General features: G+C 47.7%; 1 long non-coding RNA gene across 1 annotated transcript; it reads left to right on the forward strand.

Annotated features, from left to right (window-relative positions):
* Nucleotides 1-408: 408 nt before the first annotated feature.
* LOC142566364 (uncharacterized) lies at nt 409-20,284 on the forward strand. Its single transcript, XR_012825039.1, has 3 exons — nt 409-518; nt 10,906-11,079; nt 20,183-20,284. It is a non-coding gene; the product is annotated as an uncharacterized LOC142566364 (long non-coding RNA).
* Nucleotides 20,285-20,586: the final 302 nt, after the last annotated feature.

Below are 20,586 nucleotides of genomic sequence, written 5' to 3' on the forward strand. Positions count from 1 at the left end.
AAAGTACAAGTCCGCTTGTCGAAACGTTGGCTCTCGCTTTTACCTTGTTCTCGTTTTGCTCATTTTACTTAACAAGACACACGTGAATGCGGCTTATTTCCCGTTTGGAGAACCGTTTTGTCGAATTCCGTGAAAAGAATTAGTTGACCGTGTCTTCCCTGCCGAAGCGGTGCCTCGGCGCTGTAAGAAGCGCCGTATTTGAGTGCGCCGTAATAATATTGACCACCTGGGCTTCTTTGAGCGAATGAAACAATTTGCGGCCACGTGGTTTGCAGCCCACAGCATGGCTGTGCGACGCGTGCAAAGGCAGACAATGGAAAGGGAGAGGAGGAAGGTCACTTACACGCACGTCCGGTTTTATGCCTTACTCAGAGACAGCCTAATAAAAGGATAAGAATAATGAAGGGACGATAGCTGAGCCCACGTCCGGAGCTGCACGTCGTCTTTAAACGGTAATTGTGATTTGTCGACCCCAGGAACTACAGCGAGAGTTAGCGACGCATCTGGACCCAGACCAAGTATTCTTCTTTTCTCTTTTATTTCTTTCTTTATTTATTTCTTATTTAAATCTTTATATTAAAGTAACCCTAGATTGGGCAGGTAAATTATAGGGGGGTGGGGGACGGATAGTAAATAGAGTACAGTTATATTTGCAAATTGTTAAAACAACGAAAGTAAAGCTCGAACAGTTTGATACGATATGTACAAACAAATATACACGGTACAGTACACGGGAACGTTAGAGATCACGGTCAGTATAGTTATTTGCAGGTCAATTACGAAAATCAAAAGCAAATTCAATACAGCAAAACGAAGAAGGAAAACCGATAGGCACAATCAAAAACAACTGCAGCGTCGACTAACAATGCAAATGACAACTTCCCCGCAGATAACCACGTTGAAAGAAAGAAATGCGTTCCAGTTTACATGAGCTACGCAAAGGACATATGGAATTTATCAGGATCAGTTTCAGCGACTATGTCTTAGGAGGAGGAGGAGGAGGAGGAGGAGGAGGAAAAACTTTATTCTTGTCCTGTACAAGGTGTTGCCACCTGCCTGGCTAGTCCCATGTTGGGACCGGGAGGTCAAGCCTCCTAGCCCTATCACGGGCGTACTGGACAGCCAGGACTTGGGGGATATGATCTGGAGATCTGATCATTCCTAAAAACCGATTCCGGGAAATGCCAGGGCCGAGCGACCCACACTCCCAGAGCAGATGTTCAAGTGTGCATATATCCTTTTTGCATGCTTTGCATATAATATTCATGTCTGCAATGGCATACCATTCCTTTATTTGTGCAGGTGAATAATAAGACTCTGTCTGTAATTGTCTAAGTGTAACTGCCTGTGCTCTGTTTAGCCTATAGTGAGGGGGTGGAAACTCCCTCCTTCCCATGTAGTAATGTTTTGTAATTTCATTGTATATAATGAGCGTATCTCTCTGTAAGTTCTCCAATCCAGCAGAATCAAAACCATATGTAAAAGCGGCCTGGTCTGTAAGGTCGCGGGCGACGCTGTTGGCCGACTATGTCTTGTGGCAGGCTGTTCCAAAGTGGTAGTGTTCGTGGAATGAAATATCCGCGGAAATGGCGTGAGCGACGCGCGAAACTTGAAGCTTTCATTTGCATATTTGGTCGCGTTGAGATGAAGTGAGGAGTTATAATAACGTTTTTGAAATAGGGCGACTTGATTTGACGATGGTATGACTGGTCCTAGAGTTTGGCGCGTCTTTTTAGTGCTGTTACGCTTCCGTATAATAAGTAATCAGAAAGGATTAGTCAAGCAGCAGGGTTTTGCTGGGCTTCAATATAATTAGTTAAATTTACATGATGAGGGTACGAAATGGTGGGAGCATATTCGACCTGAGGTGGTATTGGTGATAGATAAGCTAGCTGGCACAGGTGAGGGAGAGCATGCTTGATACTCCGTTCCAGTAGCCGAGTGAGCGGTTAGCGGAAGCTAAAGAATCGGCCTGGTGTGGGTTTTCCATGTTAGATAATATTGTAAGTGAATACCGAGATACTTGCATGTATAAGTATGCTCAATCAGGCTGTTACTAATTGCATAAGGAGTTTCTATCGAACAAGCGTGCTTAATAAAATTCGTAACTCTAGTTTCAGAAAGATTCAGTGGCATTATCTGTGTCGAACGCTGCGCGTTAATTACATCTAGGTGAGATAGCAGTTGTCAGTGGGTCATAAAGTGTTAGGGAATATCGCACAATCACTGACAAATAATCCAATTTTGGACGGAACACCCAGTTTGGCAAATAATTAATAAATAGCAAGGCGACCGCGCACGCGGCCTTCTTCTATAGCCCAGACGCGACGTGTGATAAGACGATCTGGAATTATTAGCGTAAGTACACTGAGACCTATCTGAAAGAAAGCTTTTTATCCATGCAAGCACATTAGCGGCGGCGCTAACTTGAGCTAGTTTCATGGGAAGCCTCTGGTGAGGAACGCGGTAGAGTGCCTTGGAGTACTCGGGGGAAACTGCGTCAGCGCGAATGCCAACAGTTGCGAGTGCTCGCTCGACTGACTGCTTTAACGTGGGGGCCGGAGCAGGGGTCACTTGGGGTCGTATAGCGAAGACCACTGTGTAGAGTATAGTGCCCGACGGACTCCACGCCCCCAGTGCCTTCGTGAGACTCATTCGAATGAGGAACAAATAAGCTTTTGTTAACATAGCTCCCTATGATGTACGTATATCACGAGACGCCTAAGGCCTTACAGATTAACGCACGAACCAACGAGCGAATAGTCGCAACTGTCACGCATGGCTCGCGATCGCCGCCCGGGCTTTCACTGATGACATGCGAAACCCTCATAGTCCTGCAGGCGTTGCGGCCAGGCTGTGAACTTCGTGCCCTTTGATTCCGACAAGGTATCAGAACGGGCTAGTTGACGGTTCATATTGAAGCGACCCCAGCGCATAAACAGAAGAAATGGCCAATTAACATGGGCAGACACGAGCGCATGTGTTTGTCCGTGGTATTAGTCATTCGTCTGGTTTCACGATGCAGCCGCGTCGCTTTAATTCCGTACCTGCGCTCCTTACGCCAGACTTCGCTTCTGACTAACGCAATGAGCACGCTGAAGTGATTGAGACCGCGGCGCGTAGCGGTTATTTCGCTCTTGAGATCATATATACCGCAGCAATGTTCAAAACAAGAAAAGTGCGTGCGTTCACTGTGACGCGAGCGCGCTCTCGAGCCACACACTGTCACAAACAGAAGGACATTGTCCGCTTCGCCCTGCACTCGGCCCTGCGTTATACCATGTGCTAGGCGGCCGGAAGCTGTCCAGCGGACCAGCTGCAGCGTATACCGTCGCGACTGAAATTTGACGTTCACGCACTCCGCTTGTTTCTTTTGCCTGTCTCGCCAACGCGCGTCACGTGTAAACGTTTTTTTTTTTTCAGTTTTCCTTCGTCCTTATAGAATGAGGTTAATTACCTTCTCTTGGATGTGCGCTTTGGTGGCGCACTTACCGCGGAAGCAGAGTGTACCATGCAATAAAAGTGCAGGTTATCAAGAGAATCTTAACGATTGGTGTAACTTTTTTTTAGTTGGCCTTAGGTACTGGGCAGCATTCGTGAGTATCGAACTGGTCCTAAAGAGAACTGTAACTGTAGTTTTCGTAGCAGCAAAGCCTCCCTTCTAGAAAGAAAGAAAGAAAGAAAGAAAGAAAGAAAGAAAGAAAGAAAGAAAGAAAGAAAGAAAGAAAGTGCTACGTGCAAGCTCGCGCCGGCTGCGGCCGCCCGGAGGAGTGTTTGCCACGCCTCCATGCAAGTTACGATAGGCGGTGATCTCGATAAGTAGATAAAATAAATAAAGCCAAGAGTTATCGGTGAAGTGACACATTTCCGTGGAAACGCTGCGCTTCAGAGTCGATGTCCGTGCCACTGCCGTTCGCAACTCCTTTTGTAGGGTGGTGAAAGGCATCTGCCTTAATAATTCAGCTTAATTTATGGAAGTCCTCCAACCCACAAGGCAGTACATTCACATTTATCGGGACAAAAGTAAACACACCTAAATCTGGGACAAGCACTTACTTCAGGATTTATTTTGTAGAGTGGCCAAGTCGTCTGCGTGTTATGAGAGAGCCTGCCAAAAGCAGGCAAACTTCGCAGATGCAAATCCGAGAAATTCATATTTCGAAGACGGCAAAACCTGAAGAGAGTTCTCACATCCTTCGCAAGCACTGGGTATACTGCCATAGTCAACCCAATAATTTCCAGACGCCTTCACAATATCCGACGCACCCGCCGTGGTTGCTCAGTGGCTATGGTGTTGGGCTGCTGAGCACGAGGTCGCGGGATCGAATGCCGGCCACGGCGGCCGCATTTCGATGGGGGCGAAATGCGAAAACACCCGTGTACTTAGATTTAGGTGCACGTTATAGAATTCCACGTGGTCGAAATTTCCGGAGTCCTCCGGAAATTTCGACCGGCGTGCTTCATAATCAGAGAGTGGTCTTGGCAAATAAAACTCCATAAAAAAAAAACCGATGCAATTGATTCGCTACACTCGAGTATCTTCAAACATTTCACTATATTGACACGTGTACTTGTTTATCGGGCGACCGCGTTTCACCGCCTAACAAATGTTATCACACAGCGTAGGACGCGCCTGCATGTATCGGAAGTTTCTGGAATGTTATCGATGGTTCCATCTGATGTCTTTCACCGAACCTTGTGTAATCTGATTACATGTATGCGTGACGCGAATAGTGCAGAACTTTGTTGAAGACATGCGGCTCCCAGCGATTACTCTGGAACATTCGACGACTGATGTATAAAAGCCGGCGCGCTTGAACCGCTGATCAGAAATTTTCGACGATCGTCGAATGTGTTCATCGCTATCGTTGTTCTTTGAGTGTAGCCTGCTTTTGAGGGCACACGTTCGCCCAATAAAACGTTAGCTTTGTTAATCACAGTTTTGCTGCCTTCTCCACCTTCATACTACGTGACAATATCCAAGCTGCACTCTTAAACAAATGTACACCCCTTTGGGTCGTATCTTGCCACACAACGACAATCGTCATCTGTCTTGCTTGCGTTTCTTTTCCTGAAAACGCTGCGCTCGCTACTTTCCTGCCGAGAATGCTCTGGCATGCAGATAACGCGCATACCGTTTGTGACTTGGAGGTACTGGGCTCGCAGCGTTAAAGAAAGGAAATGCGAACAAAGCAGATAACGATTATCATTGTGTGCCAAGATACCACCCAAAAGGTGTAATTTTGCTTAAGAGTGTAGGTACTTCTATACTCGCCGCTTTATCTGACGAATGAATGCTCCTCTATGCGGCGACGGCTCCATCCCCTTCGAACTTCTTGAAGCCTCCAAATTTACATTGTTTTTGTTTTGTTTTTGTTTTTCTGGAAACACGGCGCAAACTTATGCGGAACAAATTTTGAACCTGATGCATGAATATTTGTCACATCAGGCCTGTTTTAATTCCAAAAATTATTTGATAAACGATACTGACCTCTTATAGCTGATACTGTTAAATCATTAAAATACCTTAAATATTCTTTACAAATGAATGCGCCGGTGCTCATTGAGCCGGGCGGACCCGCCGCGGTTGCTATGATGTTCGGCTGCTAAGCACGAGGTCGCGGGATCGAATCCCGGCCACGGTGGCCGCATTTCGATGCGAGCGAAATCGGAAAACACCCGTGTGCTTAGATATAGGTGTCCGTTAAAGAGCCCCAGGGGGTCCAAATTTCCGGAGACACCCTCCCCCCCCCCCCCCCCCGCACACACACACACACAACGAGCCTGGTAATCAGATCGTGGTGATGGCACGTAAAACCCCATAATGTAAATTAAGTCGAGCGTCTTCTGTGCTCAAAAAAATTAGGCCAGAACTGAGCATCGTGAGCTCTAAGTAAGCGACAACATAGATTGTGACGTTTCAATATCAGAGTGCGCGTGCGTCACGGCTGACGTTCACACTGTATAAATGATGGGGTTCTACGCGCCAAAACCACTTTCTGATTATGAGGCACGCCGTAGTGGAAGACTCCGGAAATTTCGACCACCTGGGGATCTTTAACGTGTACCTAAATGTAAGTACACCAATGTTTTCGCATTTCGCCTCCATCGAAATGCGGCCGCCATGGCCGGGATTCGATCCCGCGACCTCGTGCTCAGCAGCCCAACACCATGGCCACTGAGCGATCACGGCGGGTCGTTCACACTGTCGTTTATCAAAGCGATGTTTCTAACCTCGTACATCTTTCAAACTTGAGATTACGTGCGTACCTTGACGCGCTCGCGTACGCTCAACACAAATCAAGCTCCCTGTTAGATACCTCTATGGCGGATGGAGTCTGCCTATACTGTTACAACGAAATGCGTCACCGATGGTGAGATCGAACCTCCGTCTTTCAGTTCAATGCCCCATACCATTCACGATCGCTCGCATGCTTCTCTCGTGCCGAGGTCGCCCTTGGAAACGTACGGCGCGTGCGTCACCGGCTAGTTCCTCGCATTCCTCCTTCGCGACAGTTAAGGCTCCGAGACGATGTATTGCACTTCAATGCCTTCGGGATCGGCCCGTACTTTAATGCGAAGCATTCTTCTCCGAGTCAACGCAGTTTTTGGGGCGTATCGGCGTTTTCGTGGGCCCATCCCGAATATTGTGCTAAGAATGCGCCACTGGAGCAAATGGGTATGTGCACAGGGGCCACTATAGCGCAGGTACCATTGAATATGTGCCACTCGGTATGTGTCCCTGGAGCCACTTGGTATGTGCCATTGAGTATGTGCTCCTGGGCATGTGACCCTGGGCCCGCCAGTACATGGGCCACAAGGTATGTGCTCCTGGCACCACTGCGTATGTTCCACTGGGTGTGTGCCACTAGATGTGTTCCACTGGGCATGTGCAACTGCGGTCACTGAATATTAGCCACTGGGCTTGTGACCCTGGGGCCCCTGGGTATGTGCTGATTTTCAACGAACCTCTCTGACGCCAGCTTGTGTGCGTGCCACTAGGTACCTATAGGTCCTAGTGGCACGCACACAGGGCTTTGCATACCAGTGGGTATGCAAAGCCCTTCAGGGAAACACTTCGACGCCAAATTTAGTGTGCGCCACTGGATGTGTGCGACTGGGTCTACTGAGCATGTGCCACTTGGTATGTGCTGCTCTTCAATGACACTATTTGACACCAACTTGGGTCAGTAGGTATCACAATGCCACCAACACCTACGTGGCGACGTAGATGGTAGTTCACATCTTAAAATATAATTGTTTGCATTGCTCTCCGTACTAAAGTCGCTTATCACAGTCTTTTTGGTTAGCAGGAAGTTATACTTTTATAAGGATTGACTGACAGGCTAGTTGGTTCATTATCACAGAAAGAACAGCGCTTCAAGACGAGACACAAAGGAGGAACCACACACACGCACACACCAGCGCAGTGTGTGTGCAGTTCCTCCTTTGTGTCCCGTCTTGAAGCGCTGCCCTTTCTATATACCTTTACACTCAGCGCTGTCTTTAGGATTTTTTTCTTGACCTTAATAGTCGGAACATTAAAAAATTAAGTGTCCTTCACAATGTGAAGAAGGATGACCAGCGAAGCTGTGTATGTGGCCCCCTTATGGGGAACTGTACCTTCTCCGCGGGTAGGCCCGGCCTTGCACTATCTTCGGGATCGGCACACGTATGGGGAGCGCTTAACGCCTGCTTCACCTCCGCCGCGGGTCGGCCCGGTATAGCACTATCTGCGGGATCGGCCCGCCTATGGGGAGCGCTTAACGCCTGCTTCACCTCCGTCGCGAGTTGGCCCGGTACTGCACAACCTTCAGGATCGGCTCACGTATGAAAAATATTTCTTCTACGCGTCGTTCTGTCCGCGCGCGCGATCCGCCAGAACCTAGCCATATACATCATCATCATCAGCAGCAGCAGCCTGGTTACGCCCTCTGCAGGGCAAAGGCCTCTCCCATACATCTCCAACTATGCCGGTCATGTGCTAATTGTGGCCATGTTGTCCCTGCAAACTTCTTAATTTCATCCACCCACCTAACTTTCTGCCGCCCCTTGCTATGCTTCCCTTCTCATGGAATCCAGTCCGTAACCCTTGATGACCATCGGTTATCTTCCCTCCTCATTACATGTCCTGCCCATGCCCATTTATTTTTCTTGATTTCAACTAAGATATCATTAACTCGCGTTTGTTCCCTCACCCAATCTGCTCTTTTCTTATCTCTTAAGGTTACACCCATCATTCTACTTTCCATAGCTCGTTGCGTCGTACTCAATTTAAGTAGAGCCCTTTCCTTAAGCCTCCAGGTTTCTGCCCCGTACGTGAGTACTGGTAAGACACAGCTGGTTATACACTTTTCTCTTGAGGGATAATGGCAACCTGCTGTTCATGATCTGAAAATGCCTGGGGTGCGTTTGGCAAGCATTCTCAAATCATGAACAGCAGGTTGCCATCATTCCTCAAATGAAAATTGTATAATAGCTGTATCTTAACAGTACTCACCTACGGGGCAAAAACCTGGAGGCTTATGAAAAGACTTCTACTTAAATTGAGGACTGTATTCTTTAACGATTCGGTTTCCCGAAGAATTCGCTTGCCAGCAGCCATTGGTCGCCGCCTTGGTGAGGCCATCGCCTCGGGGCGCGCAGACATTATGTTGACGTCACGCGCATGTCAATTATGCGGAAACCGATTTTGTCGTCTGCTACGAAGCGAAGTTGCGCAGGGTGCTTCAGTGTGATTTGAAGGCTGTGATCTCGTGCCGTTTGTATGACGAAGCTTCCAGTAGAGTTGAGCCAACTGAAATTTGGGAGTTGGCCAACCTAAAGTTTGGGGGTGGGACAACTTAAATTTAGACGTGGGCTAACTTGAGATCTGGAGGTCGGCCAACTGAAACATGAGAGTGGGCCAACTTGAAATTTGAATGTGGGCCAACCTAAACGTTGGGGGTGGGGCAGCTTAAATTAGGACGGGGGTGAACTTGATCTATGGGGGTGGGCGAACTTGAAATTTGGATGTGTGCCAAATTGAATTTGGGAGTGGGCCAACCTAAAATTTTGGGGTGTTAGAATGCATCATGTAACCGCGCAAACTAATATCTAATTCTAATAATTCTAATATCTAATATTCTAATATAATATATAATATATATTATTAGAATGTTAACTGCCTCTAGGTTGACCTGTTTCTTCTTTAACAATTTTGCTCTTTCTCTCTTCAAATTGAGTTGAATACTAGACTAACTTATTTCCCTCACTATACATATTTACATCCACTACATATTCCCTCCCACTATACACTACCTCACTAAATATTTCCGTACTCAGTGAAAATTTGAAGGCTACGGGATAAGCTGTCTCTATTCCTGAGATACAATGGGATGTCATCGGCGAAGGCTGTCACCTTCGCAACACCGCTACCAGCTATTGAGAGACTGCGCACGTAAGGATCTCTCCGTACCGTGCGCAGAAATGGCTCCATATCCTCGATCGCTCCATTTAGAGCTCAGTGAGCAGCCCCATAGAACGCAGTGAGGGGGGTCCAAGCTCTGCTTTATTAAGATGCACAGACGCATGTTTTTGGTGACTTTCCGGTGCTGCAGCATAGTGAAGAAGTTACGACGAAGTTGACTTGTCTAACGAGCCCACCTGCAGTGCGGCCACCGATCGTCGAGCGAGGCACGTGCTTTTGCCCCACACTCTTACGGCGATAACGTGCACAGGCTAATATGTCCACATCAGCATCATGAAAGTTTTATTATACTGACTGAGGAGTTTAGAGCACGCAGGCTCCCGGGCCCCCGCACGACCCTACTGCACTCAAGAGTTTATGTTGCTTCGGTCCATAACGCTGGCAGCCCGTTCAGTAGCCATGGTCCGCACAACCGGGTCCACAAAAGCAGTGTGTTTGCGGTAGAGTACGGTCACTATTATTGCGATAGCAAATATATGTACACTCCAGGCACATTTCTACCATCGCCGTCGCCGTCGCCGAGAGGTTCAGTATAAAGTCCTAGGGCGATAAAACCGTCGCCGCGCGCCGTATGCTATGTGTGCGAGTGAAAGCGTGCGAAGGTGAGCCGGCGAACTCGGTTCAATCTCGCGTGCGCGAACGAGGAAAGCGGGCCGGAAGCGTGCCCTCTCCTGTCGCGCGCGAGGCAGGGGGGGGGGGGGGCAGACGAGACAGAAAAGACGTTCTTCTCCGGCGGCTGCTAGGGAGCCTCGGTCTCCTCCTCGCCCGCCGATCCCTAGAGAATGGAGACAAGCGCGGCGTCTACTACGGCTTCGGGCACGCAAATGACGGACGCCGTAGCAGACATCTTTGGCGGACGACGCAGGGACGCGTTGCCGGCGCTCGTGCGTCTTGCAAGCGATCTGACACGTGGCCAAACTGCGCGCCCGCACGGGCCTACCTTCAAAGCGATCTGCGATGTTTGAAGAGTGCGCGTAGGGCCGGTAGCTTCGTATGCGCTGTGCTTTCAACGTTTCGTTCACTTTCAAGCGAGAGATGCACGAAGGTCAATTCGCTTGCTGCTGCCCCGATTTCTTACTGCAGCATTTTTACAGCGAGTTTCCGCGCTCATCGAGCGAAATGTATTGTGCGTGCGTGATACCGTGCTTGTTAATTTAGTCAAAACACGTTGGCGGGCTAGTTGGTCCGAAACCATAGTAAATGTGTAAGCACGACTGAACAAGGACGTAGAAGAGTCACCAGCCGTTCGAGTCCATGAAGATGGTCGAACAGCGAAGCTGCGTCAGTTACAATGAGTGTTACACCATGCAAGTCAAATCGCAAGCAGTCTATATTGTAAATCTTTTGCTTCACAATTCTTTCAACTCATTTTCGCTTTTGCGCGCTTCCAGTGGTGAGCATGCCTTAGAAGTGCTTTTTTTTTTCGGTTCTCCCAGTGTTCCGCATCTCGGGCGCACACTTATGGACCGGCCTCCTGGCACTGCCGTTTACACCCGGCATCTCTGGTGCGCAGCTAGGGGTCGGCCCGACGAACGAACGTGAACGAAAGACGAGCCCATTCACGAGCCAACTCTCGCTGATGCTCCCGGTTGGCAGCTTCTTCCTCAGGAGTACGTACTACTCGTGGTCTTCCGATAGTAGTAGCTGGGACGGAATGTGCGGGACCACTAATCCAAAGCTCCGTATATTGGGTGCAAGGCCCACCACTTCGACGCAGAGAACGACGTCAGTGACGGTATGGCCGTAGTTTGCCGTTGCCGCTTGCGTTCAATGTCTCGAGTTTGCTCGGTGGCGTGGTTAGCAGCATCCACCCGGAATTGCCGCTTGCGATTCTTCAAAATTAAATAGCTTCAAAATAAATCTGTCCGTTACGCAAGACAATGAATGGCTCGTCATCATCATCAGCCTGGTTACGCCCACTGCAGGGCAAAGGCCTCTCCCATACTTCTCCAACTCCCTCCTCATTACATGTCCTGCCCATGCCCATTTATTTTTCTTGATTTCAACTAAGATGTCATTAACTCGTGTTTGTTCCCTCACCCAATCTGCTCTTTTCTTATCCCTTAACGTTACACCTATCATTCTTCTTTCCATAGCTCGTTGCGTCGTCCTCAATTTAAGTAGAACCCATTTCGTAAGCCTCCAGGTTACTACCCTGTACGTGAGTACAGGTAACACACAGCTGTTATACACTTTTCTCTTGAGGGATAACGGCAACCTGCTGTTCATGATCTGATAATGCCTGCCAAACGCACCCCAGCCCATTCTTATTCTTCTGATTATTTCTGTCTTATGATCCGGATCCGGATCCGGTATGAATGGCTCATATCCGCTTAAGCAATGTCTCATACCCCCGTAAACGCGGCCTCCCCATTAGAGAGTTTAGTTTAGGGGACGCAAGCGGGTTGCGTACGCAAGAACTAGGGGCGACGGAATTGCGCATGCGCAGACTCAGACGTAGGGGCCTGCGCAGTACCGTCGCCCCTAGTTCTTGCGTACGCAAGCTGCTTGCGTCCCCTATACTAAAGCTCTCTATTACCACGACAGAAGAAAAGTAAAATACTACGCTGGAATGACGAGCGGTGACAGCTGTGGAAGACGACGACGACGAACGCGGGAGCAGTGGCACGAGCGCGTTCGCGCGGAGCGCCGAGGAGCCAGCTGTGGAAGGAGACGACGACGACGCTCCAGTCTTTGCTGATGATGATGATAGTTTTAGCGAAGTGCGACAACGATGGCACAGGGTCCGCATAAACAGCTTCGCTGTGAAAGTATTTTGGGTCTCCATATGGAAACAACGTGACTGAAAGGGCTACCGCTGCCTGCGTCTGGCTGCACATGCCGACTATAGGGTGTTCATGCATTACAGCTGTATAGCAGCAGGGCTTGTGCTGAAATGGGTACCGGGTCACCACGGGAAAGAATGAGACGAACGACTTCATGCCTTAGCTTGCGATCGCATAACACCATGAAGTGGCCTGAGACCCACTGCTCCAGAGGTGTCAGAGCCGAGCATCGGAAGCAATCGCCGCAATTGGCTCAAGGAATACAAAACGAACAGACTCGTCTTACCATCCCCATCCCAAACACACACTATAGAGGACGCTGTACTGATCCGCCAGGCAGACACTTACGCTACACAACGAAGCTACCCAACACCGCATTGAGAACTGACGTGGCAAACCGCCGGGCCAAGTTTTCGGCGAGTACCCAACGCACTCCGTACTTAGTGGGAATGCCCCGGAGCCCTCCCTTCTCTCAGCTCTTCAATTTGCTCGAAGATTCCTCCCTGCTTTCCTTTCACCTGGGAGGACTGGACCTCTCCACTGCAAGAGATGCGCGCTACACTGTGGCCGCTGCTGATAGCCCGCATTAAATGCATCAACAGAACCAAACAAATGGACTCACTGCCAAGACCGGGGACTCTGCTGGACGTCGACAGCGACGACTCGCGCTAAGAGTCGTTAAGAAATAGAGTTGTTATCTTTTTCTCTCTCTCATGCAGCTGCTTCGTGGCTTCATACAGCTGACGCAGGCCGTTCTCTAGCTGACATCCAACCACGCCATCGCTGCACGAATATCTTCTGTGGAACTCCCCTCAACAGCTTCGCGCCAACTAACCGCCTCCTTTAAGCGGCGGTAACGAAATTGATGTCAACTATGCAGACCAATAACAGTCCTTCAGACTGCAGCGTCACGAAGGAATCGAATGGTTGCTTGACGAAAAACAGCGCTACAAAGATGAGGACTAAAAGAAGAACATGTACGACGGACAGATGCTATTAGCGCCGGTCCGTCGTACAGGCTCTTCTTTTAGTCCGTGTCTTTGTAGCGCTGTTTTTCTTCAAGTATCTTAAAGCAACTCGCCCACATCACGCTTCTGCTGCTCCGAATGGTTACATACGAATGTTCGAGAAATAGTAGCGTTATGTATTGTATTATGTTTCTCTTCTTTCTAGTCCTTCCCCCCTCCCTCCCCCCGTTTATTTCTGTCACAGAAAGGGTTCGAATGGAGATATGTCAGCGGATCGACCAGCGAGAACTAGGGTGCCTCGATACCACGCTTCTACCACGTACGCGGGAGGTGGTGCTGACATTGAGGCAACCCTATCGACAACGTAGGTGCAGCGCCGCCGGCGCGAAATGCGAATGATGGTTGCAGTGGCATTGGACCAGAATCACTGTCTTACCATCAGCCCCTAAACGAGGGAACATTGACCTCTTTGTTGCTCTTTCGAAGTAAATTTTCTTTTAAAATTTTCATTGGCACTAGTTTCCCTGCCTTCAGTCTCGCAATAAATTCCCCGCAAGACAATCAAAATGAAAAAATAATAACAATAATGAAATCCTAAACACTGATAAAGCGAGATAAGACAGACACTTTACAACCTAAAGCACACTTGTGCATGTGGCGCAATACGAGTACTATAGAGCTCCGTCGCTTGATACCGTTTGTTTGCATTCTTCTGAACTTTCCTCTTTCTTTCCTTTCTTCACAGAGAAAGGAAAGATGTCACACAGGTCGAGGAGTTCATATCTCTCGCTCCTTGGAGATCGGCAGTGCGTAGTTCTTGCGTAATAATACAAGAAAGAAAGATAATACGAAAGAGTAAGCATGTGTATGGGCCGGCAGCGTGCTATAGCTGCGCGTATGTAATATTAAGCGCGATGCTACTCTACGGAAAGCGGTCTTGGCCAAATGACAGCTGGGCACCTGGCTAAGACGGCATTTGTTGTACTAATTAAGGAAAGAAACACACTAAAACCTGGCATTATAGATTTTTTTCCTAGTAATTCTTTTGCGCAAAAAAGAAAGTAAAAAATAAATTAATATGTCCAGTTAATATTCCGGCGAAAAGCATCGTGCTTAATTACGTATAAGCTGCTGAGCTGCTCAGAGTTCTTCGTCTTCTTTTTTATTCTTTGATAATGAAAAGTTGGAAGTCGAAATTTAAGAATAAACGCAACGTTAAACGCGGTATTTCCACCGTTTACTCGACATGATTGCCAGCTTTCGCAAAACCTGAGATACCGTAGAACTTGATTGCATAAATACCACACGTAATCATTATACTGGACAAGTTTGTCATATGGTACTGTAATTCGATGTTTCTATAAACAAGCATTCTGTTTCTTTTTTTTTTTTGTTATTGCAGATGGCTGCGTTTCGTATCGCCGTATGAAATCCGAAAATGACCTGGTTTTTCTTACTAATTACTTAGCTGCAGGGTTTGACTGGCTTCGAACTTACGACATGAATATTTCATGAACATTTCAATATGCGTGCGCATGATTATGACGCGAAATATAGAGGCAATCCTTTCATTATACTATATGTGACATCAATAATGAAGAAATTACACCAGTCCGTAAGTTCAAGTATCTATAGCGTACACATTAGTACAAGTTGAAAGCGCACACACAGTATATAAAGCATCGGCTGTGTCAAGTAAAGCACCGAGTAAAGCACGCCACGAATGAAACAAAACTTGGGTGTCAACATATCCCTTAAACGTCCGGCTCTCCAATAAACCGGCACTGTTTAAAATCCATATGAAAAAGCGACACCAGCTGCATAGAAACGGTGCATAAAAATCACACCACAAGCACTTCATACAGATTGTTAACCAGCGAAGCTGAAACGTGCAGCCTCGGTGTTTATCGCTGGGTTAATCCCAACGGTTCATTAAACGACGGCTTGCTAGGCTGCCCGATCTTCGGCACGCAGTTGCTGCTTGCGCTCGGCTGCACGAGCCTCTTCTTGTGCCCGGGTTGCGGAATCGGCACGGCGTAGGCGAGCTCGTTCCCGATTCTGCTCGCGGCGTTGCTGATCGAAAGCTGCCTGCTCCTCAGGAGTACGTGTGACGCGTGACCTGCCCATTTCGGGGCCGCTGAGAAACTGCTGCGTGAGCGCTCGGCTGCGACGGGGAGCAACGACGTCACTACTGGCGCAGCCAATCGCACGCCTCTCTCTCTCTCTCTCTCTCTCTCTCTCTTTCGCGCATGCGCATGGAGTTGCGCCGGAGGAGTTTTCGGCGTACAGGCGACGAACGTACGGACGAATCAGCTAGCCATATGCAGCTTCGCTGTAATAAATTTATCTACCATGCATACGGTATGCATGTGTCTGTGATTAACTTATGCACTCAATCTCGAACTACCCTCACTAGAATATCACCCCAAACGCTTTACTATAATCATCAGCAGAACAAAGCTTGACTTCCCTGGTGGAGTACAACACAACACGACAAAGTTGAGGTATAAACATGAAATAGCATTACTACTGCCCAAACGAGAACCAACAACTATCGCAACTTTTTTTCCGAGAACAATGTCAGAATGTAACCCACGCCCACGTGATGTTAGGCATACTGTGTCGTGAGAATCAATGTTATCTGCCATGTTTCGTTTTCATGGTAATTTGCATTTATTTTCGTCCCTAGTGGGGGTCTGTGTTATGCTTATGTGTTCTTCATTTTTTTTTTCTCTTGGCTAATTTAGTGAATAGCCTTATGCGCCTGCAACATGTCTTCATACCTGTTGCAAAGTTTGTTTGTTGGTTTATTCTTGTATTTTCTGACGTACCTGTCTCATTGAATTGACGACTTGCTTTAATTTTGTACTTGCTCGTGTACCTGTACCACTCACACCTCGACTGCCAAAAGGCGTCTGGCAATAATGAATAAATAAAAATAAAATAAATATGGCGCTGTCGTGGCGCTTCACTCTGCAAATTGCAAATTCCAGACTAGCTTGATGTGTCCAGAAGATGTTACTCATGCGAGTTTCGTATGATAAGACAGGTTTAGACAGTAGCTACGTAATTTTGCATGGCCCTGTCAAATCCGACATATAGAGTCCGTGTCGCTCAGCGGCCACGTGACTTGGAACTGTTGTATATTCGGACAGAATAATCTCGCAATTAGCTCCTCAAGAGCACCGGACCAAAAAATAAGCATAGAACATAAACTTGGCTCTACACCAGACAACTATCAGAGCAGCGCTGGTTGGTGTCATCACTAGCATACAAGCCGCGTACAGTACAAGTCAAACTTAGAGCTAGGGAAAACTTGAACTTGTATGGAAATTACATTTACTTTCACTTTACATCTGTTCTATAGAAAAAAAAACGTTGTCAGTATCGCGCATCATGTAGTCATCTATCAAAGAAACGCCCAATTTGCAGGCTTTCATATATTATCTGACCGGTAATCAGCACTTGATCTCTAATTAAATGTTCGCTCTCAGTTTCATCCCCGTAGAGTAAATATAGAATTTCGCCCTCCACTGGATGCACTGTGGCATTTCGGGGAGAAGCGCAGTTAATTTCAGGTAACCATGTGATATAGGAGTGGGGCGACCGCTTAAAAACGTACGTCAACATCCATCCGATCCGTCGCGCGACGAGTATAGGAAGTACGAGTGCCCCGATTGCCGGCACTTGTAGTACAATAAATGTTTTCTTTCTTCAGTCCTTAAACTTCTCTATTCCGAGCGGCGGACGTTGCTTGCACGATAAATCGAAACAAATGTTCGACTAATGAAAAAAAAATTCACAAACCAACTTCTTAATTAAAAGCTTTACGGCACATATTGCAATTTATGAAGTGTAGCCGGTGATATTACAAGGCGCATCCACTTGTAATGAATTTCCAGAATGACACCAGTTTCTACTCCCAGACTGGTCTGGGATCCCTCAGTCTGGGACTGAGGGATCAGTCCCAGACTGATCCCTCAGGACCTAAATAAAGTTCTTCATACCATACCATACCATACCAGTTTCTACTATTGATACATGCATATCGCGTGTTTCTTGTGGACGATGCACGCGGGCGTCCCGCGGCGAAGACGACGAACGCTCTCTGGCTCTCGAGCTGTCGGCTGAACTGGCCATCGCTGCAGTTGTGCTTTGAAAATATACTTTGTAAATAGTCTCCAGTTCCTTAATCCTCCGTTCGCGTAACAATATTATTGCCGAAAGTGTGGGACGATATACATGGCCGTTCCAGTTACTTGTGGACTTCAATGCATAAAACAGCGTTTTGTTAACAACGTAAGTAGAACGACAGTGCATTTGTACGGCGACTTTGATGGCGCATATCTTCAAACACAAATCTAACGGGCACACCCATGTATTTCGTCCACACTTTAAGAAATAATATCTCGAAATGGGTGACATCCTCGAGATTCATTTCAAGTGGCTACACCTACGTACACATTTACCAGCTTGACTTGTCATATTGATTTGCGTGCGGTGTGACTACGTTCACATTAAAGCCCTTTTTGTAACCACATCTGCGACAAGACGTTGCTATAGATGCCTTTATTACGCTGCCTGGACAAAATTTAAAGGACGCACAAGATGTAGCAACCGCGGAGTTGAAAGGTTGCAGTGAATTTTTTTTTTTTTAGACTGTTGTTCTGCTCGCACAACTACGTATACTAGTGGTGCAACCACGGCACATAGCATCAGGTTACAGGATTGTTGCGCGAAGGGGTGTGCGTACGGTCGTAACGCTTGCATAATTCTGCACAACTTTGTGGCAAAAACGCGACAACTACGAACTTGACAGGAAGCGAACTCGGCAGAAGAAAACCGCATAAGCCCAGACCCGGAAATTTATATCCGTAGTACGATGCATAAGTCAACAAATATCCGTTTCGAAGACAGTTGTAGTTCCCATCCTTCCCAAGGCACTTGAACAAATGTGGCTGAACAAATTTTTCTACAGTGTGAAAATCAGCCGTCACTTTAACTGTCATATGTTTATCATTTTTGACCAGCCATCGACGTCATTCCGACAAAACATTTTTATCACCGCGAACGAGGAAGGAGGGAGACATTCAAAACTACCGTGTGAAAAAATAAAAAAGAAATTGCTCATGATTGGCTGCCATGTGCAGTATGTCGTGGGGTTCGCCTCACAAAATTGACTGGCTGCCGTTGTTTTTACGGTCAAATGCTTAGAAATATAGGGATGCTAAGATATTTCCGGCCATTTACAAGTGTATATATATATATATATATATATATGTGTGTGTGTGTGTGTGTGTGTGTGTGTGTGTGTGTGTGTGTGTGTGTGTGTGTGTGTGTGTGTGTGTGTGTGTGTGTGTGTGTGTGTGTGTTACAGTGTACCACAACGTAGATAGCGGCGGTGATCGAACCAGTTAGGAAGGAAGAAAGAAATCGAATTCGATTAGATCTTGGAATATATTTCTTATATAATATCCCAGTTCTGATTATCATTGAACCTGAGGTCATCCGAAGACTGATGCGTTTGTCATTCCTCATTACGAGCAGCAAGCTTGTTGGGCGTGCTCAAATTAAAGATAACAAACAGGAACACTTCGAGCTGTGTATTCGTCCAAACGAGGCGGTCAACGACCTGTCGACGTGCCTCAGTATTTCAGCCGCGCTCGTAAATCAAAGTCAAGATCGAGATACCCACGATGGGGCCGAGAGACTATAGTAACGTAGCCTGATGAATCTTGAAAAGCTCACCTGCCTCTCTATATATACACCGGCGTCGTTAACTGGAGAGGCTATAACTTCAACTTCGCCTTAATGGACAACTCTTTCTGCGACAGCACTCGGACCGCGCTCGATCAGCCCACGACTTTCACTTTGCCGCGTCGCTCCGGTTGACTTATTCTTGTTTACCCGCGGCCCGCTCCACTCATCGGCCGTGTTACTTGAAATAAAAAAAAATATAGGAAAGCGGCGTAAATTGGGGCTCCCGTGCAACAGATTTATCGCCGAGCGTCTCTCGGAGCGAAGTTAAATGCCAGTTGCGATTAACGGAAGGTAGTCGTTAGTCGTGCCGGGTGGAACGCAAATTGGTCCCGGGTTATCGCCGCCGTAGATGAGCTGAGGAGGCGCGTCCACTGTCGATATAAATTTTTGCGCGCGCGGCGTGCACACTGCATGCCGAGGCCCGCGGTGCCGGCGTCCTGCGAAGGGGCTAATGGCCCATTAGGTCGCGTCCGCGCGCTGGCGAAGTGCGTGCGCCGTACTTTTCTCTTTCCTGCCTGCGCTGCCAGAGCGAGTTCATGTTGTTCGCACTTCTCTGCGAGGCGAAGACAAAAAAAAAAGTATATATATATATATATATATATATATATATATATATATATATATATATATATATATATATATATATATATATACGAAGGGGGGGGAGTGGGGGGGAAGCACGGTTCTATTACCGCACTGTAGGCACTGCAGCGCCTGCGCACTGTGTGTAGGCATAGCTAAGGGCCGCGCAAAACCGAGGCATATCATTTCTCGGGCTCGGCGTGGCGCTTAATCTTGACAGTGGCTATCATTTATGGCGCGCGCATCAATTTAAAAGAGCGCGAGACAAACAGACTCCTGCGCGTAACATATTTCTGTTCTTTATTTAGCGGTCGTGTAATGAGACGCTGCGGCGTGACGTCTGTGAACGGTTCCTTTGCAAGGCGTGAGGAAAGGGGGAGGCGGGGGGGGGGGGGGGGGGGGGGAGTATGGAACGAGTCGCCCGGGCGTGGTCGTTTTCTCGCGGCCAGTCGTGCGCACGCGCTGCAAATTGGCGAACCTTAAAAGGGTTTGATGGACGCTGGGCGGTGCGGACTCTGGACTCTCTTAGAGACAGCGTCTGGAATGTGACCTCCCCACTAGCGCAGAGTGTTTATCATTGCTTTATTTTTTCTATTTCTTTCTTTTTTTACTTCCAGGTGGGCTCATTGGTTTTCGCGGACGCAACCATCTGTTGGCTGCATCCCCTTCGCGGAAGTCCAGCACCACCGCGACAGGAAAAACAAGTTTTAAAAACGCACAAATAAACAAGTATTTTCATCACTGCTTGCACAACTCGCCATTCATATCGGCAAGGACGAGTGCACATGTATTACTAATGTTCTTTACGGAATGATGTGCAAAAGCACCCCCCCCTCCCCCCGCACCTCTGCGACATCTATATATACTCCTCTAAAAAGCACGGAAGAAATAAATGGCATTCAAACTGCTTCGTACGCGAGGCCAGCGGCCAACTATAAGAACTACAACACCAAATTATGCGAAGATTCTGAAACGTGCTGCCGGCACATTGCGAGAGGCAGCAGCAACTCAGAATGGCGCG

This window comes from Dermacentor variabilis, unplaced genomic scaffold, assembly GCF_050947875.1.
Source record: "Dermacentor variabilis isolate Ectoservices unplaced genomic scaffold, ASM5094787v1 scaffold_12, whole genome shotgun sequence".
In the NCBI taxonomy this organism is placed as follows: domain Eukaryota; kingdom Metazoa; phylum Arthropoda; class Arachnida; order Ixodida; family Ixodidae; genus Dermacentor; species Dermacentor variabilis.